This window comes from Artibeus jamaicensis, unplaced genomic scaffold, assembly GCF_021234435.1.
Source record: "Artibeus jamaicensis isolate MK-2021 breed Jamaican fruit bat unplaced genomic scaffold, CSHL_Jam_final contig_519, whole genome shotgun sequence".
In the NCBI taxonomy this organism is placed as follows: Eukaryota; Metazoa; Chordata; class Mammalia; order Chiroptera; family Phyllostomidae; genus Artibeus; species Artibeus jamaicensis.
This window is the reverse complement of record NW_026521871.1, coordinates 27788829-27811630: the sequence shown is the minus strand read 5'-3', so window position 1 is coordinate 27811630 and position 22802 is coordinate 27788829. Positions and strand designations below refer to the sequence as shown.

At 47.3% G+C, this 22802-nt stretch overlaps 1 protein-coding gene across 4 annotated transcripts in view; it reads left to right on the top strand.

The window, feature by feature from the left end:
* EPHB1 (EPH receptor B1) overlaps positions 1–22802 on the top strand; it is a 419448-nt gene that overhangs the window by 8327 nt on the left and 388319 nt on the right. The window contains exon 1 of one of the 4 annotated variants that reach the window (XM_053669555.1): positions 3774–3792. The exons of the other annotated variants lie outside the window; for them this stretch is intronic. The gene's annotated coding sequence lies outside the window, so the exon portion shown is untranslated. Of the gene's footprint in view, positions 1–3773; positions 3793–22802 lie in introns of those variants that run through there. 4 annotated transcript variants of the gene reach the window in all.

The window sequence follows — 22802 nt, the reverse complement described above, 5'->3', positions numbered from 1 at the left end:
CCAGAGGAAGGGCCACCTGCAGGTGTTCACCTTTGGGGACCTCCCTGGCTTCTCCCCTGTGGACCCTGCCATGCCTGGGGCCATGTTGCTTCATTTTTTGGTTTGTTTTTAATCCTTACTGGAGGACATTTTTTTATTGCTTTTAGAGAAAGAGAGGAAGAGAGGGAGAGAGAAATATTGACATGAGAAACATTGATTGGTTGCCTTCTTATATATGCCCCGACTGGAGATCGAACCCACAACCTGGGTATGTGCCCTGAGCAAGAACTGGACCTGTGACTTTTGGGTGTACAGGATGTAGCTCCAGCCAACTGGGCCACACCACCTAGGGTGCCTTGTTGCTTTTTTTTTAAGTGTACATGTATAATTTTTATTTAAAATATTCTTTAACAAATTTTTAAAATTTAATTATTTTCCAAGTACAGTATTCTGTCTTTTACTCTCACCGCAGTCCACCGTTGCTTCTTGAGCTCTGGCTGCTTCTGCCCATCTGGCCAGATGCAGATGCCATGACACAAAGGGGAGGAGGAGGAGAGAGACCTCCTGCATCCTGGTCTCCCTGGATAGTGACCCGTTCCCTTAGGGTTGAGTCTTTGGAAAGGGCTGAATAGGAAGACCGGGAATAATTACAAGCAGCTTCATTGACAGAGAAAATGCCTTATCTGTAAGAGGCAGCAGGGCCTTGCAGTTAATTGTTTTGTTGTTTTTCTCTTGCTATTTTCCAACATGTCAAGGTAGGACCTTTGCCCTTGGCCTTCTCATTGATGCTGAGGCTGGAGCTGGGTAGTGAACTTGGAGAGAGGGGCAGAGATAGGGGAAGAGGCTCACCAGGGACTGATGGAAAGGGAGCCCATCCAGGGGTGCTCTCAGCCCCTTTGGCAACACATTCAAGTGGTCTGAGTGCTGGAGCACAGGCTATAAGCTGTGGGGAGAGGAAGAGGGTCTCAGAATCATCGGAAAATCCACTGACTTTTGGGCTGGTGTCTAGGGCCCTGTGCCAAGCACTGGTCAGACCATACTTCATGTGTCAGACCACACCTTGGTATTTGGGTTTACCCGGTCACTACATGTGTGAATCAGGACTGAGGCAAGACCTTTCACAGTCTGTGTTCTCCTTTCCTCCCCTGCTCTACGCAGGCCCAGATGCACTCACACCGCAGGTCCACACACCCCGGGCATCTCCTTTTCCTTTTCTGATTTTACTGTGTGCCGCTGGGTCTGCGCCTGTTTGTTCTTCCTGTGTTGGATTTTTCACTAACCTTTTCTTGGGTAACCCTACAATTTTCTTTAGATTCATCACAGTGGTTCTCTCTTCTGGAAAGCCTTCCTCCTGGCCCAGGGCTCACTTACATGGCCACAGCCACCTCTGCCGTCTCCCATGGGAGTACATTCCACACTGGTCTGTAGTCGTGTGTGGATTTCACTGAGTACCCCGCAGTCTGTGAGATGCTAAAGGATGGGCTCTATCTTAATTGTCATGGTATCCTCAGCATGTGGCACATGGTAGTGTCAATAAATGTGTGTTGTATTAATGAATAAAAAGAAAGAAAAGGTCAACAGAATACTTTAAAACCCTGAAGTCATGTCCTACGTGGTAGTTTAAAACATACCTGCAAAGTTTTTGATGTTCTTCTTTGTCAAAACATGAAGCCTAAATCTCCTTAAATGTGGGTTGGCTTTCCACCTCACTCTAATGAACAGAGTGTGGCAGAAGTGTCCTGCTTAATTTGGGGGGTAAAATCATAAAAGATGCTATAGCTTCTGCTTGGCTCTCTTTCTCCTGGGATGCCTTTGTGACCCGGCCTTCATACTGTGAGGAAGCCCAAGTGACATGGAGGGGCCATGCGTAGATGTGCTAGCCATGGCCCCCCCGCAAATCACAGCCCACAGCCGACATCAGGTGCCAGACATCTGAGTGAGCGAGTTTTCCGTGGGTTGCAACCCCGCCCTTCAGGCGCTGCCCGCTGACTCTAAGTGGGAGGAGGCAGGCTTTCCTCGCTGAGCCCTATCTGAATTGCAGATTCATGAACAAAGTAAATGCTGTCTTTGTTTAAAACTAGTAAGTTTTGGGTTGGTCTCTTGTGCAATAATTGATAACTAAAAAAATCCTAGAATTAGCAGCAGAAAAGTGGTTTAGAGGAGACCACAGAGGATTTGAAGTGGGGGAGGAGGTACGATATCTCATTCATTCAACATTTAACAAGTATTTGTTAATCTTCTACTATGTGCCTGGCACTGTGAACAAAACAGGAATGTTCCAGGGCTTGGGAGTATTCTAGTGTAGAGAGGGGCACACTCATTAAGAAAACAAATAATGTAGAATATAATTTCAGGAAGGTGCTGTAAAGGGAGTAAAGACGGTGATGTGATTGAGAGTGATGGGTGCGGGCTTGGCAACTTGAAATGGAGGAAGGAGGTGGGGAAGGGAAGACCCTTTTCTATGAATTCTTGAAGGGTGTTCTTGCCAAGCAGCCCAGCTTTATTCTGCATGGGAGATAGTTATTGTCTGGGTTATGAAATTCTTTCCATCCAAGCTGAATCAAGATGGGACAGGTGGCCTTGAGGGATGATAGAGTCCCATCTTGGGGTGTCCAAGTAAGGGCTGAGCCACTCTCAGACTTGAGAGGCCAAATTCGGCAAGTGAAAAATAGGGAGTGGGAGCAGACAGAACTGACAGCTTTGCTCAGAAGCCATCAGGTTCATGAATACACCTACAAAGCACCATTGTTGAGCTTCTCCTTGAGAAACATTTTACTTGAAACTAAGGAAGACACAGCCTTTCCTTCAAGAAGCCTGCCTATTAGCAGACTGGTGGGGGAGACAGAGCCATGCAAACTACAGGCTGAAACAGGACACAGGATGGAGAGTGATAGATGCGGTACAGCAGTCACACATCAGCTGCTAGGAGAAACCAATGACAGGGTCATACTTCCAACTGGAAGGATTTGGGGAAGGAGTGTGTGTGTGAATGTGTGTGAATGTGTAGGAACAAGACAGAGGCAGAGACACGGATGAAGCTCCCTGGAGGGTGAGTAGAACTTTGTCAGATAGAGACGACAGCGGGTGGGAGTGAAGACTGATATTCTATTCTCTGTGTCTTAAAGGTGGACATTCAGAGCTCTCCATCAAGGGCTTTACCTATTTTATTAGCCGTATCTTTGGTTGAACAGAGAGCTGTTTAACTCAAGCGGGAGGAAAGCAAAGGGTAGGGTTGATTACTGGCACTTGCTATTACTGGACAAGTAATAGCTGACACTTGCTATTACTGACTTAAGTATTAGCTGACACTTGCTAATAGCTGACTTAAGTTATGATAATACCTGGGGACACAGTGCTGTCTCAGGACTCAGTCTCCCTCTTTGTATTCCTCAGTTTTGTGTCTGTGTAATCAAGATGCTGGCAGAAAATGGATGGCACTCTCAAAGGGTTAATTGAGTGGAGTTAAATGAAGAAACTCTTTATAGAGCTATAAATAGGGCCAAGGGAACCAATAAGGATGGGGATGCACCCAGAGACTGGCAGTACTGAGAAGGCATGAACCCCCAAGGTCAGAAGGGGCAAGTGGAGGGAATCCTGCCCTCAGGACCAGGCAAGAGCTGTGGCATGAGAGAAGGCTCCCTGGCAGGAGCTGTAGACATGGACAGAGGAGTGCATCTGTTGCCCAAGCCATACAGGGGTGGGGAGGGGCATTGTATTCCCTAAACTCTCCTCCTCTTTCTCATCTCTTGCCAGCACCTCACATTGGATGAATTCAACAAGAAGGCAGAAGGCACAGAAGCCTGGTTCATAGAGGTCAGTTTCTTGAGGCACAGAAGAGGGCAAAGAAAGGTTGAGAGAGGATGGATCTGGAGGGACAATGGAGAACAATCAGCCCAGAGTCATTTCCGTTGACCTCATTCTCAGGCAGGCTTGCCCATGAGATGGTCATGTGGCAGTTGGCAGCTCAAACTCACATCCTCTTGAAACTTCAGCAGAAAGAGAAATTCTCACCAGCTCTAGCAAAAGCCCTGGAGGTTTTGTCTCCCTGACCTTCCTTGGGTCCTAAGCCTCTCCTTGCACCAGGCTCTGTCACCTGGATGATAGAATGCACTCCTTGGCCAGGTTTGGGGCATATGACTACCCATCCCTGGAGCTGGGGGAGACGGGGTTGGCTCAGACCCACCTGCACTGCCTGGCCTGACATGGGGGAGGGTTGGCTCCCCACAATAATGCCAGGGTGCTACTCCCAGAAGAAAGAGAAGTGGGTGCTGAGCAGGCAATAGCTCACCACACCCATTCAGCCTTCCTGCATAACTGCATCATGGAACTGAATGGAGAGCTTCTCTGTGCAGTGGAAGAAAGAAGATGGGTTCTGGGGGACACGGGAGGGGCCTGGGGCTGTGAGGGTCCTGGTTGGAGATATGGGAAAAGCCTGGGACACTGAAGATGATAGAAAAATAGAAACCCAGGAAGGGGAGCTGGAGACAGCTGGGCAAACAGCTTGTTTCTTGACAAGGGTGTTTCCTATATTCCTGAACATCATGATCCAGCTCAAAGTGATGACTAGGCAGCTGCAGGGGTGTTGGCTGAGATGAAGGGATTTTAATACCAGTGCATCTCATGGGGTGGGGGGCTTGGGGAACTGGGTGAAAAAGGTGAAGAAGGATTTAAGAAGTACAAATTGGCAGTTACAAAGTAGTGATGGAGATGTGAAGTACAGCATAGGGAATGTAGTCAGTGAAACTGTAATCGGGTATGGTACCAGGTGAGTTACTAGTCTTACCAGGTGGTCTGGGTCTCATAAGTTATATAAATGTCTAACCAACATGCCGTGCACCTGGAACTGATATAATATGGAGCGCCAACTGTAATTGAAGAAAAATACAAGACTAGCATGTCTCAACTAGACTGTGAAGGAAGGGGGTTCCCATTTAGGGCAAAATGAAAAATGGTGAGTGAAGAGCCGTACTTTTCACTGTAATTCTCTGGGTTCCAACACCGAGACCAGGACATCTTAACCAAAGCATTGCATTTAAGTTGAATGTCCAGTAGAGAGCAAGAATGAAAGACATGCAAACTCAGGGGTACGATGAGATGACTCGTTTCTCCTCATTTTTCATGGCTTCATCTTGCCTGGGATTTCCATTTGCATCACTAGAATGTTTATTCCCAGTTTCCTGTGTAGTTTTTGTCTAGGTTTTGAGATGTGTATAAAGATGGCAGGTCTTCATAGTCCTTTGCAGATGTCTCCTTACACCTTAGGCAGATGTCTCCTTACACCTTGGTGTCTGTTTCTCGTTTGAGAGAGAAGCATCTAAAATCTGCTTAGAATTCATCAGAGGAAGACTCTGTTTGCCCTTCCAAGTTCCCTGCTCTTGGATCCACATTTCCTCTACTTCCAGCTGAGACCGAGGCCCCCTCCCCCCATCTCCACACACAGTAGCACAATGCTGCTGCTGTGCATGAAAACCGAGGGTTTTCTTTTTCCAGTCAGAAGAAAGTAATTTTCCTTTCACTCACCTGACTACCTTGTTCAGAGCATCCCCTGCCCACCCTTTTCTGATATCTTGCTGCTAAGTATTTGCCCATTCATTTGCATCTCAATGGTTCCTTAGCAACTATCTTACCCTGAGGATTAGGTACAGAGCTGCTCCCTGACACAGGGTGCCAGGGGCTGCATGGCCTTCTTTCATGGTGCCTGAGTTACACCAAACTGAGCCCTGCCCAGACAGGAACGTTCGCTCACATCAACATGCGGGCTCTGAATTACAATGCAGTTGTAATTCCTTGCCTTAGCTGAGCACGAAGACTTCTAAGTGACCCTTGCACTAGATGCTTCAAATAATTCATTGGTTAATAATCTATGGGTTTCTGAAAACCAACCTCTGGTAGATCTCACAGGTCTCAGCACAGCAGAGAGTCCTGTCTGCAAACAGGTGGCAAATTAGGTCCATTTCATGGATCTGGTAGCTGAGGCTGAGAGGCAAAATGACTTCTCCAATGTGGGCCAGGCACCTGGAACATATCACAGAGAGAGGTGAGCTCAGGGCACTGCTGCTTCCTGTTGTTGGTCTACTCTCACATGGCTTCTGAAAAGAGTGACTCCCATTTGCCAACTATTGTGAGCTTCCAGAATAAATTTCAAGTTTTTGTTTGAAGCACAGATATGTGACTCTTGTCATCTGAGGTCCTAGGAAATTTCACTTCTTGCCTAACCAGAAATAATTGGCCAAATGAATATGCCAAACATGAATATCACCTGGTTTCTTTAGTCTGGGCTGTGATAGTCTTTCCATTCATGGGACCGTGGTCTGAGTTGCATGGGAGGAGTGCGGGAGAGCCCAGCGGGTGTGTCTGTGTGTACGCTCCTGTGTGTATTTATGTAGATGATCTAGCTAGACAGTGGCACCATTTAGCAAATTAGAATATTCTGCCCTGAGTATGTGTTGCTGCTTTGTAAGAGTACCAGGCCTCCACCACCAGGGCTCACTGGCGTGGAACAGCCAGGAAGAGCTAGCTGTTCAGAACAGGGCAATAAGAACAAAGCTCATTCTACAGTAGGGATGACCTCTGTGACTCCCACTTCAGTGTTGTTATTAAATATCTGAAAAAGACTCAAAGAACAATTACAGTATTGTCATAATGTATAAGAAGCAAGCTGCTCCCAAGGAGGCCCTGCCTTGGCTGTGCTTGGCAAAGCCGGGACTCGGCATCAGGGCTTAATTCCTTCTCATCTGGAAGTGACTTTCCTTTCTTAGCACCAGCAGAAAACCCCAAATGTGCTGCGTGCAGTTCTGCCCCGTGGGCTCCGGAAAGCTAAGGTGTCAGGGAGGAAGGGGTGGGCCTCCCTGGATTTCTCCTCATCCAGCTGTAGACCTGAGCGTGGAGTCCCAGTTGCAGTTGTATTGATAGCCTGAGCCCAGCTGGGTTATTATGGGTGCTGGTGAGAGTGTGCTGAGTTGTGCTGGTTTAAGGCTCTCCTAGGGTGGAGAGTGAGTGACTGGCTTTCCCATGAAGGGCTGTCTTGTGGTCACGTCCTCCTTCACGCGTGCCCCCAGCTAACTAACGTGGCCTGACTATGGCACTGACAGGAACCCACCACACAGATGAGCCTATCAGGTGGGAACTTTATACTTGGGATTAGGGGATGGCCCTGTGGTGTTATGGCTCCCTCTGTCACGGTGTTTTGCACCTAAACCAGTGTTTCTCAACATTATTCTCATTGTTGTCCACCCCTAAGGGGCTCTTTTAGATACTTTTTCCCCTTGCCACCCATACACCATGAAATGTTATTACCAGAGATCTCTTTGTGTACTGAGGCCCTGCCAGAGGCCACGAACTATTGTAACACCTCAGATCTTTCGCTCCCCCACATCTCCCAGAATCATTGTTGCCTCTGTTCAGAATACATTATCTAAATGAAATAAGTCTGGCTGCAAATAAGCCAGCCTTCATCTGAGTTAGAGCTCAGTTTCCCATCACCTATTTTTCCATATAACTTTCACCGAGTGTGTCACAGAGCAGTTGGAAAGGATCTCTACCTCAGCAGGTGCAAGAGGGCCCTGCTTTCGTTGTTGGGTCCTGGGGTGGTCCTGGGCCCCGTGGAGGCTGGGGCACGAGGGTGATGAAGGCTCGGGCTTGGGGGTTTTGCAGTCAGTGTGGAAGTGTTTCAGTATTTAACTATTACAGTTTTGTCAGTCTGTATTTATTGTTCATTGGATTTGAAAATGGTTTTTTGAGCCTGGGTCGATTTTTTGAATAAATAAGTTTTCTAGTGGTATAATTTACGTACAGTACAATTTATCAGTTCTAAGTGTACGATCCCATGAGACTTGACAAATGAGTGTGGTCGTGTAGCCACCATAACACGCATGATATAGAGAACATTTTTGTCACCCTCGTATCCCTTCCTTAGGACTCCCCTCCCTCCACCCCTGGCCTCCAGCAACCATTAATCTGGCTGCTGGATCTATGGTTTTGCTTAGTCTAGAAGTTCCTGTAGAGGGAATCATAGAGTATGTCGTTTATTTTCGTTTGGCTTCTTTCACTTAGCGTTATGCATTTGAGGTTTATTCATGTTGTTGCAAATATCAGTGGTTCATTCCTTTCTGTTGCTGAGTCGTACTCTACTGAATACGTATATCACAACTGGTTTGTCCATTCAGCAGTTGATGGGCGTTTTTTTCTAGTTTTCAGGGTTTTTTTTATCCTCACCCAAGCATATATTTATTGATTTTTTTAGAGGGAGGAAGGGAGTGGGGTGTGTGGAGAGAGAGAGAGAAACATTGATGTGAGAGAGAAACATCCCTCAGTTGCCTCCTGTACACACTCCAACTGCGGATCGAACCCATAACCCAGGTATGTGCCTTGACCAGGGACTGATCCTGCAACCCTTTGGTGTATGAGGTGAGGCTCCAAAGAACTGAGCCACCTGACCAGGGCTCTAGTTTTTGGTTTTTATGAATAAAACCTACTATGAACGTTTAAGTACATGTCTCTGTGTGGACACAAAATGAAAAATAAGTTTTCATTTTTCTTAAGTAAATCCTTAAGATATAATTGCTGGATAACGTAGTTGGTGTACATGTATAAGAAGCTGCTGATCTGTGTTCCGGCATTGCTGTGCCACCTCGCGCTCTGGCTGACAGAGCGTGAGAGCCCCGGTTGCTCCACATCCTCACAAATAGTTGATGTTATCGGTCTTTTCAACTTCAGCCAGTCTAGTCTGATGGGTTCATAATGGCATCTCATTGTGGTTTTCATTTGAATTTCTCTAATGACTAATGATGTTCCTTATATGTGCTCCTTAGCCATCCATATAGATGATATTCTTTGCCGAAATGGGTGTTTTGTCCATTGTTTTGTTGTTGCTATTGTTGGGTTGTCTGTCCTGGCTTTATTTCTAACTTGTATGGTTGTTTGGAGGTGAGAGGGGAGCTCCACCCCTGCTACCGCCTGACGGTTTGGATTGCCGTGTTGGCACCTGCTGGGTCTCATGCCTTCATTCCTGGAGGTCAGGGAGGGAACGGGCCGGGATCTTCTCCACGAGGATGGCCGTCAGTTGTCAGGAAAGAAGTGTTGTGGGCGTGTGCCAGCCTCCACAGGAATCCATGATCTGGTGATCGGAGGCTCTGTTACCCTGTGTTTATTCCCCTTGTGTCATCCCTAAGTTCTACCCCCGTACCCACCGTACTCCTGGGCATGAAGGAAGGGCCGATGCCCCCAGCCTGCCGAGAGGTGCAGGAGAAGCTGCGTCCCCTGATGGTGGCAGCAGAAATCCCCAAACAGCCTGCTTTTCCAGGCTGTTCCTGTTGTTCCTATGGTTGGTCTCTTTGGTGTTTTGTGTGTTTGTAAATGGGGAAGGGTGGGATTCCTCTGCACAGGACGCCCCGTGAAGAGTGATCTGCGCAGGGAAGCACGCCCAGGCTCAGCCCGGCCTTTCAGGGCTAGGCCCGTTCAGTAGGGTGCTGGGTGCCCCAGGCTGCTCCTCACCTTTCTGCCGGCCACTTTGACTCCTGAGGGCTTTCCCGGCCCATCTGGTGTGTGCTGTGCTCAAGCCGTAGAGAATGACTTTGGTTTATTTCTGAACTTCAGATGACAGACTCAGAATTCCACAGGCTTCTCAGTGCCTGGGCGGTGTAGGTGCCTCCACCACAGTTGCTGCTATTTGCATGGTGATGATCAGTGATCACAGTAATCATGGGGGTGGTGACACATGACAGGCCTGCCCCAGTGTCATCAAGAGTCTGGGTGCTCAGCGGGGCCCCTCATCGTTTCTCACAAGCACCTCTTGTGCCCACGAGCAAAGATGCCTCTGACAACGTGTCATGTGTGGCTCTGGGCCGGGTGGGCTGTCGGAGTCTCCGGAACGCAGCCCGGGGCTGGCACAGTGTTGACACCTGGTAAATGTGACGGATGAATGGGCTGATGAACAGTCCCCTGTCACGCTGCACTGGGCCACCATGACATAAAGCCAGGAACTCGAATCAAACTGAAGCGACAGCAGCATAGGAGACCCGGGTGATCCAGCTGTGGAGGGAGACTGGTACACCTGGGACCTGAGGGTGGTTTAGACAAGGAGCTGCCATTGTCAGGACCTGTTCCCAGGGGGAGCTCGGGTGAACTTGGCCTGAACACGTGGAGATGGAGGGTGGTGGGGTGTGCATCACAGGAGGAAGAGCAGGAGCAGAGGCACGGTGGCAGGAAAGGAAAACGAGTGCCTGGAACAGCAGGGGCAGGCAAGTGAGTGCTCATGGTACAGCCAGGGGGCCGGTGTGGCAGGGAGTTAGAAGGCAAGGGTAACCAGGGAGGCTTCCTGCAGGAGGGGGTAGTTTTTGAAGGAAATAGAGAGTTGGTGCCCACGGAGGAGGCAAAGTGTAAGAATCCCTTCCAACTAGGCTTGCCATGCCCTCTGCTGAAATTATCTGGGATGGGGACCCTGCGGAGAAGCGTGTTTCTGTGACACGTGCCCCTTGTCTTGGACCCCCTGGCTCCGGAAAGACCAGGAGATGTTGGAGGGCTCAGCATCATTACTGCATCCTGAGTCCCAGGGCTCAGCTACCATCGCCAACAGGGCTTCACTGAGGGGAGAGCAAGGTGTCACTTGCAGTGGCCTGGGGCAGTGTTTTGCAAAGTGTCTCCTTCAGTCTCACCAGTCAGTGGGTGGTCCCTAACCCAGCATGTAGGCTTCACCTGGGAGCTTGTCGGACTTGCAGGCCTTGCCTCGTGATGACCAAATTCGGGTCTGTCCTGACTAGGAGTCCCAGGCTCTGATCTTCTGCACTGGGCAAGTGGCCTCTTTGAACAACTGAACAGACCTTTTTTTGAGCGTTTTTTTAAAGGAACTATTTCAGATTTTGAAAGACTAAAGAGACATAACAAGTAAGTATAACACATGATCCTTTACTAAATCCTGTACTGAGAAAAAATGTTCTATAGGACTTATTTGGACAATTGACAGTTGACCTGGGCGCCCAAAATTAATGGAGAGGGTCTTGTTAAATGAAAGTGTTATAAAAATATTAAACTTTTCAAATTCAATAGATGTATTGTGGTCAAGTAAGAGAATATCCTTGTTTTCTTCATGAGTGCACCCTACTCTCAGCAGGCTCAGGGAAGAAAGTTAACCAAACAAAGCTGTGTGTATCCATAATAAGGGTACATATAGTATGAAATGTATATGTAGTATATTATATTCTAGACCATAAAGAACATGTGTAGAAAGAGAGAATAAAAAAAAACAACTGTGGCAAAATGTTAACAATTGGCAAATCAGGGTAAAAGGTTTACGGGATTCCCTGTTCCATTCATGCAACTTTTTTGTATTATTGCTATTATTTTAAAAGTAAACAGTTTTTTAAAAGTACAAGAGTGGGAGGGACCCAAAAAACCCAGAATTATCTTCTGGACAGCAGGCCCCTTGTAGTACATGTGACTAGATGAGTGTTCTAGGAACCAATCTGTATCCATGTGCCAGCTGGCGTTGTTGTGAGAGGCTGTGCTCGGCTTTAGTGAATTTTTCTGGGACTCTTTCAACATGTCTGCCCTTTTCACGATGGGTGATCTACAAGCACACCTTCCCACACTGCGCTGAGTGTGCGGCAGTTTTGACCAAAACCACCATGACCCCTATTCACCCCATCTCTCAACGAGCAACATTTTTTTGTTTCCCTGATGAAAAAAGTTCTCAGAGGGAAATGTTTTGCTGATATGGAAGAGGTGAAACCAAAAAATGGCAGAAGCACAAAAAGACATCAAAATCGATGAGTTCAAAAACTGTTTGGAGCAGTGGAGAAAAAAATCTTGATTGGTGTATTCCATCAAATGGAGAGTACTTTGAAGGTGACTGAAGTTTAAACATGTGAGAATAAATACACAATTTTTTATAAATAAATTCTGGGTTTCTTTGGCTCCCCCATCGTATGTGCTGTTTAAAAGTTTGATGGATGCTGCAAGTTCCACTCCCAAAAGGCTGAACCGATTTGTATTCTCACAATGTTGTGAGCGGGTTGGCGCAGCTGTTTGAAGGAGCTATTTTTATTCAGTTATTTTGATGCCAGGGACTTTTGTGATGGGGTCATATATCAGTTTTGACCTGGGGACATTTTGTTTTTTTCCTAATTTGTTATGAATATTTCTAAAAGTACTGAAAAGTCAAGAGTGCAATGAACATCCCTAGCCCATCGCCCATATTTGACAGTTGTTAATATTTTACCGTATTTATTTATCAGTATGCAGGTTTGGGGGGGGTGGGGAATTGAGACTCAGCACAACTGAGCGAGCGCCAAAGGTCAGCCGTGCAGCCAGACACCGAGTCCTCTGCACCTTGTCCTTCACCCTCCTGTCGCCCAGCTTTCCCCAAATTGCTTCCTGAACAGATATAGTTGATGAGCAGTTTTGTAGATGTCGGAGTTGGACAGACTTGAATTTGAATTCCACCTCTGACTGTGGGCAAACTGCTTCATCTGTTTTTGCCTTGGTTTAGTCGTCTAAGGAAACCGAAGTGGGTTTCTAAAGTCGACTTTAGAAAGTACTCGAAGGCCAGACTGTAAGACATGAGAAGACACAAATCAGAAGAAAACAAACTTCTCCAAACCACAGGGGATGAGGGGGAGCTCTGTGAGGGTCCCAGGAGGACGCCTCTGTTGCTCTCTGGGGATTCTGGGGCGTGAAAAGTTCCCATGCAAGCAGAAACAATCTTTTTTTAGGAGACAGAGGCTCTCTCTGAGTGGGTGGGGGAAGTGATACCGGGAGGCTGGGCAGCTTGCCCTTTGTCACGCCCCAGAGATCTCTCTCTTCTCCCTATATTTGGGACAGAAGGGGGCAAGGGAAGTTGGGAGGTCAGAATTGGGGGCCACACACTAAGAGCAGAGTGGCCCCTCCCAGACAGCGTATCCAGGAGGACACAGGTAAGTGGAGAGTGAAATAGAGCTAACATGAGGCAGGGGGAGGGAGCAGGTATCACCAAAGGCTTATTCTGTCCTGGAGCTGCTTTAGGAGCTGGGAGGTCTCCCCGCCCCACCCTGGGCTTGGGGGAGGTATCCTGGGTGTAAAGGAATGTTTCATCTGGCAGAGACCCCCTTCCCCCTTGTTATTGCCCTCCTGTCTGGAACCCTGCCTCTAGAGGCCACAGCTCCTGGTCCCCATGGCCATGTCACCTCGTGGGAGGCTTCAGAGCTGTCCCCAGATGTGGGTAAAAGCTGCAGGCATCCTCTAGCCGAGGCATCCCGGCCCCTGGCATTTCTCAGCCCTCTACACTGGCCACCCTTCGCCCAGACCTGGACTGTGGGTGAGCTGAAATATTGCAGGCTGATGGTGTGTGCAGAGTGCTGGGGACACTGGCCAGGATGTATGTGTTCCTTTATCATTCCCATTGCAAAAGGATTTACTCTCTAAGTCAGGCCCTTGCCCTGACACTTCAGGAATGTCCAGGATTCGTATTTAAAGTAGTGAGACCTTATTCCTCACCACTGGTGTGGGCAAGACCACTCCATCCTCTCCTGCCCTGCTCTAATGCCGTCCTGCACCAGAATGCATTTCTTTCCTATTTTGCCTCATTGTGAAAGGACAACAGATCTAAGTAACATCAGGGACCCTTTATTTTTGCTATTAAAACTTTTCCCATCACCTCGAAAGAGACATGTATTCATCTCTGCAGTGCTGCCATGGCTCTAGAATGGGAGTGGCAGATTATAGCTGTGGTTTGGCATAAATGAACCCAGACTGTCTGTCCATGCAGGGATCAGACTCAGCAAGACCTGCACCCTTGCCTCAGATCTGGCCCAGAGGGAAGCAGCAGTGTCCTTGACTGGGTGGGATGGGCCACCCATCACCACCACCAGGACCACCCAACTTACCAGTTCTCTGCACCTTTCAGGTACCCAGCACTGCATTGAAAGGCTCCATGCACTTGTCCCTGGGCGTTGGCCTCTCAGATAATTGCTTTTGCTTCAGAGGCACTCCCTCTATCAGGAGGAGGTGTGGACTGGTGTAAATGACTCCCCTGCCTCCGTGATGGAGGGAGTAAACTCAGAGAGAAGCTCCCAGAAAACTGGGGATGGGTGTACAGGCCAGGCTCTCAGAAGGGAAGTGTCTTCTATGAGCAGTGGGTTTGATGAATGGAGTGGGGTGGAGCTGAGCTTACATGGGTAGAAGGGAAGGGGTGGAGGAGGTCACTCTGGACTTGTAAGGAGCAAGATGACCCTGGGGAAAGACCAGTATCTTCTTGTGGCAGTCTCCTGGGTGCGGATTTGATTCTTGGCTGGAAGGAGGCCCCTGTGCAACACTCAGACAGAGCTTGCCCATAGCATTCAGAGCTGCCAGGGTCTTCTTGGATGGGGCTACCCAGACTAAAAGGTGAGCGCTCTGGGATGAGGAGGGGGAAATCTTTCTAGATTGATGGAATGTCAGGCCCCAGATGGTGGAGTGTGGGAAGAAGAAGAGGAAGGAAGGAAGGAAGGAAGGAAGGAAGGAAGGAAGGAAGGAAGGAAGGAAGGAAGGGAGGAAGGAAGGAAGGAATTGTCTTCTGCTTCACCTGGCCCTTTCTGAGCAGAACTGCCTGGCAGAACCCAGGAGAAGTGGAAAGTGAGGACAGGGGAAAAAAGGGAGAAGGAGGGAAGGGACAGTCGGGGGCAGTGGAGTTGATGCCATCATGGTCCTCTCAGTGGCTCAGAGTTCCCAGCAGCCAAGCCCATCCCCCAAGGTCTGCAGGATCCCTGCTGCAGCAGCCACACAAGCTCTTTGTCAGAGCTCTGGGTCTTGGGGGAAGAGAAGACTTACAAGAGTTATTCACTGAGTGCCGACTTTGTCTCAGGCTCTATAACATGGCACTCTCACGTACCCCTCACAATAACCCTAAAGGAGTGTGTTCTCATTTCCATGTTACAGTCAGGGAAACTAAGGCCCAGCTTGGCCATGGTAATGCCAGCTTTCTTTCTACTATTCCCATGAAGCAATCAGTGAATACTCAGGAAACAGGTACATTTTCCACGGAACATCATACATGTGGAGATCCATGCTGATGTCCTCAGGAAATTGTAAATACAAAGATAGTTTTATTGCCCGAAGTCAGAAGTCAGTGACATTGTTGGTTCCCATGCAACCGGCTATGATGCCAGATGCCTGCAACAGCAGAGAGACAAGCAAGCAGGAAAATGGGGAGCCTGGGCAGAGTGGCTGTAAGACATGATGTATTAGAGTGGATCTGAGGGTCTTCCATCCACCCTTCCTCCAGCATCTGCTGTTGCTTTTAAAAAGAGGACAGACTGACATTTGGAACTAATACATTTGGAACCGTTGGATGCTTCCGCTTGCAAACTCAGAAAAATCAAAACCAAATTCAATTTCCCTATAAGTTTTCTTTGAATATTTGCAAAAAGAACAATACATTTTTTTGTAATCCTAGGCTCTTGCAACTTGTTAAGTGATGGGCAGTTCCTAGTGAGTCCAGCATGGTGAGGCTCTTCGTCCCTGTTGCCCTGGCACGCGAGGGTGGAGCTGACAGTGAGACAGGGTCAGTCGGGGTCAAGTACTGGGAGGCAAGTGAGTTTAGGGAAGGAGACCAGAGGGAGGAGACCAGATGCCGAACGTGCTGGGGCAGAGTGCCGGTCGGTGCGCACTGGGCCTGAAGGGTCTGGGTCTGGGCTTCCTAGGGTGTGACGCGCGGCAGTGCTGTGTGCTGCCAACTGGAATCCTCATTGCAGCTCCCCGTGTTGTTAAAAAGCTGTGGCCGATTACATTGTTCAAAAATGGCTACAACAATATCTCCCATGCCACAGGCTCTTTGGCAATGGGTCTGTGTCAACAGAGAGTCTAATTCCTCGTTCCCTGAATCCGAACTAGTGTTGGTAACTTGCCTGACCGATAAAATGTGGCAGAAGTGATGGGACTTCCAAAGCTAGGTCATATGCGGACTCACAGCTTCTACCTGGATCTCTGGGAACTCTAGCTGTTAGAAGGCTCACTCGGACTCCATTTGCCATGTTACAAGATGCCGAAGACACGTGTGGGGTTTTAGCTGATGGCAACCAGGTGAGCTCCCAACTGCCAGCCAGCATCAACTGCCAGCAGCGTGAGCCGGCCATTTAGGCATCAAGCTTAGTATAGGTATCAGGTGACAGCAGCCCCTGCCAGCGTTCTAACTGCAATCTTCTGAGTGACCCCAAGTGAGAGCTACCCATCTGTGAGCCCAGCCAACCTGCAGAATTGTGAGGCATCATAAAACATTAGTATCTTAAGCTACTCATTTCCAGGGTGATTTATTCCACACATTAGGTAACTGGAACACAAGCAATCACTTGAAATTGCCACCTAAGACAAAACCCAGACGGGCCTCAGGTTAGTGACCACTGTCATGGCATGTAACTCTTCCTCTGGGGGCCCTAAGGTTCGAGGCCTAAGACCTTGAAGATCAGAAGGAGACAGGCAGTGGCGTGCCTGTTGCTGTATCCTGATCTAAGGAGAGAACGCTGGAGGTGTAGGATTATGTCAGTGAACTGCAGAAGCTTGGTGGTTGGTCTTCGGTCTGGCAACATAAATGCCCATCGGGCCAGATCTCGTCTAGCTCTAATGGGACTGTTTTGAACCTAAACATGCAGGATTGTTCATTTCATGTGGTTGGTTTTGGCTGAGTGTCCCAGCAATTGAGTTTGGATGAATGTCCCTTGCAGGGTTTCATCCAAGTGGCTGATAAAAATGCCAAAGAGGAGAGAGCCTGAGAAATCTCACAGGAGATGCTGTTTCCATAGGGCCCTGTCTGGGTTCTGCTCTCCTGCCAGCTGTGAATCCACCAATTTGTACTTGTCATGGCCAACAGTTCTCCATCTGATCCACCATCTTACAAATTGCTTCACTGAAGTCTAGATACAATGTGATCTAGGCCTAGGGAAACTTTCAAGAAGACTGGGAGGTAGGTTGGGTATTTCTTACTCAATCCATGATTTCCTCTAGGAAATCTCTCTTTCCTTTGCGTATAAATATACTCCAGTCTCCACCTTCCACCATGGTTTGGCTCATGGTATGTAGTGTTCACTGCCTATGTTTTTCTTCCTGAAAGAGATATTACATTTACATTCTGTTTTCTACCATTTTTTCACTCTTTCTTTCCTTGAAGATGCCTTTCTCTGACCATATCTGCATTATCTTTCTATATTTTCTATCAGATAGCATTATACCATAAAAAGTCACAGAAAACAATTTTATAGAAGCTGAGCTTGGAACTGATGTGCATTCAGGAACTTCTTTATATTGTCATCTCTGTGTCCAGCCTAGATCAGCTCAGAGGCATTGTCGGCTTCTCTCCCCATTGCTTTTCCCTTCATCCTGGAGGGGGAAGAGATGGGCCTCTTCCCGGCAGTACTGCTATGCACATAATTGATCATTCTTGCTGTGTCCTTCATCTGCCTTCTCTGGTTCTGGATAAATAACTCCCAGTTCCTTGTGCATTTCTTCCCCATCCCTGTTTTTCAGGGCCTTAATCAGTTTTATTTCATTCTCCACTATAAATGATCTTAAAGCCCCTTGGAAATATAAAGGTTGTCTAAATAATAAATCATCATTTTGGCAAATGATACTGAGACATTTAGATAGATAAAATTAATCACCCCCTTATAGCTATATAGCAGCTTTTCCACAGGGAGTACAAAGTAGTTTGTAGAGCTCATAGTTAATTCTCAAACCATTGCTGGAGAAAAAGGGTCATTTATCTGTTTAATAGGGGGAAAGGTCATGGAGGCGTAGGTGATTTCTTTTTGCAACCCCACCTCCCCCACCCAGCTCAGTACATGGTGTGAAAGAGGCCTCAGCTCTCTACTTAGCACCCAACACTGTACCCATGGGAGTGTTGCCTCTCCTCCACCTGAAGAGCATCAGGCAATGCGATCCCTGGGTTCACCATTCCCTTGATCCAGCCTGTCCACTGCCCAGGCTAATGGACATAAAAGCATATTTTCCTTAGAGTGAATTCTCTGTCCAGAGCGCTGTAGGGTCTTTCCCAGCACAAAGTAGGAGCCCCATAGATTCTACCCGAAGAGACTGCTCTGTCACATACATCAGCTCATTAATTATTATGCCCATTTTGTAGGTGAGAAAACCTAAACGGCTTATTTAGACTCACACAGCTGTCATGTGGTAGTGCTGAAATCTAAGGCCAGGTTCATCTAACACCCTAGTCTGGTACTTTCTCTTCTCTTTAACCTGAGCTTATGGCTATGTCCATGAATTTGGCTTTAAGTGACAGTAAGCAAAATCAAGACACGTGCGCATGTCTGATTGGCTCGTGTAAGGGAAAGTACAGGGTGATGCTGATTTCAGAGATGGCTGGATTCAGGATGCTATCAGAACTCAGTTTCTGATACTGTTCCACCACAGTCACCAGCTCCATTGTTTTGACTTGGAGAGTAACTGGGTGATACGCTTCTTGGGAGTTCCTGCAGAGTCCTGGAGGGCGTTCTGATTGATCCCAGCCTGGGTCACATGCTCATCCCAAATCAGTCACCAGCCTAGGGTCTGGAATTCACTGATTGGCCCAGATTATTCCCTGCCCTGGGGAGCCTAGGGTGGGGAGGTGCTATAAAGAGAGGGTGAAATTGCAAAAAAGAATACAGGGCAGTTATGAAAAGTAGGACAAATGAGTGGGTGCTGACGGAAAACATCCCAGCCCTCCCTTGGCATTCCCACCCCGAGTCCTCATGCTCTCAATGGGCTGCTCCTCAGGTGAATATCCACCCCCTGTTCCACCAGCATGTCTTTGCTTATGCTTTTTTCTTGCCCCTGTGTTTCACATTCCCCGTCTGAATCCCCTTGCACCCTCTGGCCTACTACATGCCTTCTTGGAGCAGCTTGGCCACCTGGCCCCTGAAAGCTTCCTCCCTTGAGGTCCTCTGTTCTAGATTCCTGCTTTTTTAATTTGGGCCCTATTTGAGGAAAGATATCTATTTGACACTTTGGATAGTTTTCAAGGAAAGAGATTATGTTCAAGTTGGACTAGATGTGCAAAATTCACATCTCAGTGATATTTGGAACTTTTGGTGAATACCCATATTTTTCTGTGTATAATGTACACCCACGTGTTTTGGCGCATCATACACAGGATTATTATACCCATGGGTGTAATACATTCTTATTTTTCCCTCAAAAACCTGGGCAAAAAAAGTGCACATTATACACTTAGGGCAAAATATGGTAGTTGGTGAAAAGCGCTGTAGCAAAGGATGCAGGCACAGCTAACTGTGCATGAGTAGGAATGAGAAAAATCATGGGGTATTCATAGACCCGAGACAAATACGACTCTGAATACAGGGCCATAATGAGGTATCTGACGTGGTCCTCCGAGCCCCTCAAAGTGGGATCAAAACTTATGGGCCATGTCAGGCAGGAAAGTTGTCTTTTCACTCTATTCCTGGTCAGTGAGAATCTTCTTGGAGCCTAGTCCTCAGCTGGGCCACAATACCTGACAATGTGTTAATTCCCAGCAGCTGACTGAATCTAATCATTTTGCAGATCAGGAATCTGAGATCCTGAGAGGTTGAATTAATTCCCCAGGGTCATGCAGTGGGTTACAGGCACAACTACAAGTGGTGCTCTCTCCAATCTCTGCGGTTGTTCAGGGCACTTAAGGCTGGAGAATGACTTTTTGAGGGAGACTTGGAGACTGCAGGCTGTCCCTAGCCAGAGAGGGGCTAAGGGCCACAGACAGGGTCTGGTGGTGCTTTCTGGAGAATTGCCAGCACAACTTTGGGCTTCTGTGGACACTGAATCAGTGTGTGAACACCTGGATTGGCTTGATAATGCTTCTTAGGAACAGAAGTTCCTAGTTAGGAAGATGCCACCCAATATTCTCTATACTGCAGGAGAACAGGACTGTCAGGCTGACAGAATGCTGGGGTGGACCATGCAGGATGACCACTGAGTCCTGTCTCTGTAGGCATCAAAGGGGGAAGTCTGAGTGGCTCAGACTTAAGTTGCTGGAGGCTGGCAGGGTGGGGCCCTCCATCACCCAGCTCATGCTGTGTTTGGGAGATATCTTTCCATCTCCTGGAGCCCCTTCCTTCTCCCAGCTGATGAGGCATTGCTGTAGAACCGTGCTGTTTCTGAAACGTGATTTGAATGAAAAGAAAACTCTCATATGGACTGTGCTATTTTTAAGAGATACTAGTTAAGGAATGAAATTCTGTGAAACACACAATTATTTAACTGTCTTTGTTTAACAACATTCTTCTAATTAACCACCATTAGCATCTATTGAGATGCTGGGCAAGTATGCCCTGCCACACACTTGTTTTGAAGGAAAAAAATTAATTTGTGTTCTTGACCCAAATTCTGATTGATCCTCCTCTCCAAGAACCTAATTCCATCTCATTTGGGGTGGGGTGGGGTGGGGGGTGGTAGGAGGCTCTCTTTGTTCTGGGGGAACAGGAAATTGGGGAAAGTCACTTCTCCAAGTGCCTCAACAGCTGCCTTTCTGGTGGGCTTTCAGAACCCTGCAGCTCTACAGGGCTCCCCTTAACAATGCTGTCCTCCCTGCTCAGCCCCTTCCGTCCTTAGAGCTCCTTTTCATTTATTTAAAAAATTGAAGAAAAATTGAAATAATTTCAGATTTTTGGAAAGTTTAAAATATAGTACAAAGAATTCATTATACCTTTGTTATGGGTTGAATTGTGTCTCCCCCAACAAGGTATGTTGAAGTCCTAACCCCCAGTACCTCAGAGTGTAGGCCTTATTGAGAGATAGGGAGTTGCAGATGTAATTTGTTAAATTAAGATCCTGATTACTTTTCCAAGTTTCTAATGCCTTTATTCCTGAGCCATTTATGTATAATTAAATATTTATAGCATTATTTGTTTATATGCCACCAGGTGGTCAAAATGATGCCTTCATTGAAACTCTTTCACATATGAATGATCTCTTCCTTGTACCTTTTTTACCCCTAGAGTTTTAGATTGCTTTTTTTCTTTATACCAATATCATCTCAAGTTCTACTTCTCCATAGTGTTTCCCCCAAGATGTTTCCAAACACTCCACCCCAGTATGTATCCTAGCTTGCACTGCTCACTTTTTCAAACAGAGGCTTCCCTCCCGGAGTTCTCCATCCTGTGCTTTGATCTGGGCCGGTTTTCTGTGGGTCTGTGCACTGCAGCCCTTGGCAGCTTCTCATTCCTGATTCCTTGGGTTGAATCCACTACGTCCTGGCTCCTCGTCTTTCTCTTTCATGCTTTATTTCCTTGTTTGACTGCACTACAACTCTGAGTAACTTCTAAGAAAGGTTGTATGGAAAACAATCTTTGTATTAGCTGCCTGCAAAAGGGAGCCGAACACCTGGAGTGATGCTCTATAACTTTTACTTCTTATTTCCTGTTCTGTGTTGGGAGAGTTCCTTGGCTTCCTCCTATAACTGCTGTTTGATATATATACTTTCAACAACGATTCTCAAAGTTTTATAAGATTACTTTACTCTGTATTTGCTCTTTTTTTTAAAAAAAAATACTATCCTGTTCTTGCTGTTTAGATCCAAGGTCTTGTTTCTACTGGGGGTACTGATGAGAGAATTTTTAAATGGCGGAGAAAGTGAAGAGATGCAGAGATAAACCTGTACCCTGAACTGGCCACTTTTTCCTTTTGTGTTGCAGGATTCTTCAAAGATCTAGTGACTCATATTTAAGAATGTTACAGAAAAGCTGGGTTCTTGTCTATGGCTTTCCCATTATGCTATAAAAGGATGTGCTTGTCCCTCAGCTTTCTTCTAGGAATTGCATGAAGTCTTTTCTCTAATTTATTCTCTCATTGGCTCTGGGTTTCTGCTCTCCTTCCCTAAAGGAGAGGAAAAGATGCTGTATGTTCAGTCTGCTGTTTTCTTAAGGCTGTGGTTTAGGCTAAATATGTGGACTCATAGCAGTTATTAGTCCTGTTCCTCAGCGTGAATGGATTCCTTCTCAAGGTTAACACAATAGATGGGCCTTGAAACACTTGAGAACATGGTGGAGAAGGTGCCATCTTCACAGGAAGCCCTTTCCATCCTGAAGCCTCAGGACTGGGGGGTTGGGGACTTCCCATTTGCTTCTCACCTTATCCATGACTGTCTGTAAGCAACTCTAGGAAGAGAGGATCCTTCCAAAACTGAAATGACATCCCTGTAAAGAAAGGAGGTATGAGGGCGATTTTTATAAGAACAGTATTTAGAGCTCCAGCCCCTAGTCAGTCCCTGAAGAGTTCAACAGAGTTCACCGGCTTCTCTTATAAAATCCATCCAACCCCTGGGGTTCTCTTATTCATGCATGGCAGGTGAGTTAAGATTTGTGTTTGATTATTATTCTTGGTCGGATTAGGCACACTGATCTCTTGGAAGGGAAACTGGGGTGTCCTGACAAAAGAAGGGGAGTGTTGGAGCAAGAGCGGGCCAGGGTTTTGAGGAATTTTGACCTGTGTGGAGTAGGGGGGTGTCTAGGCAGAAGAGGGTGGAGAGGAGGCTGTAGGTGGGAGAAAGGCCCAGATCAAGTCAGCCTGGTTGGAAGTCACTAGAATAGAGAAGGGCTTTTCTGGGTAGATATTTTTTTTTTCTCTGGAGGGAAATATGTGAAGGCAGTCTATGGCAGACTGGTGGGCAAGATCATGTTTAGGGAACCCCTTTTCTGGTCTCAGGCCCCTGACACAACCCTGTTCTCCTGGCTGGTTTCACAGTGTCTAGTGGATCACAGGGTTCTGACATGCCTTCTATCTGGAGAGCCTGGGGGTCACGGATCAGTTCCTGGGTGCCTCCCTTTCCCCACCAAGGACATGGGAGACTTAGCTGGTGGATGGGTGCTACACACTGGGTTAAGAAAGGAGAATGT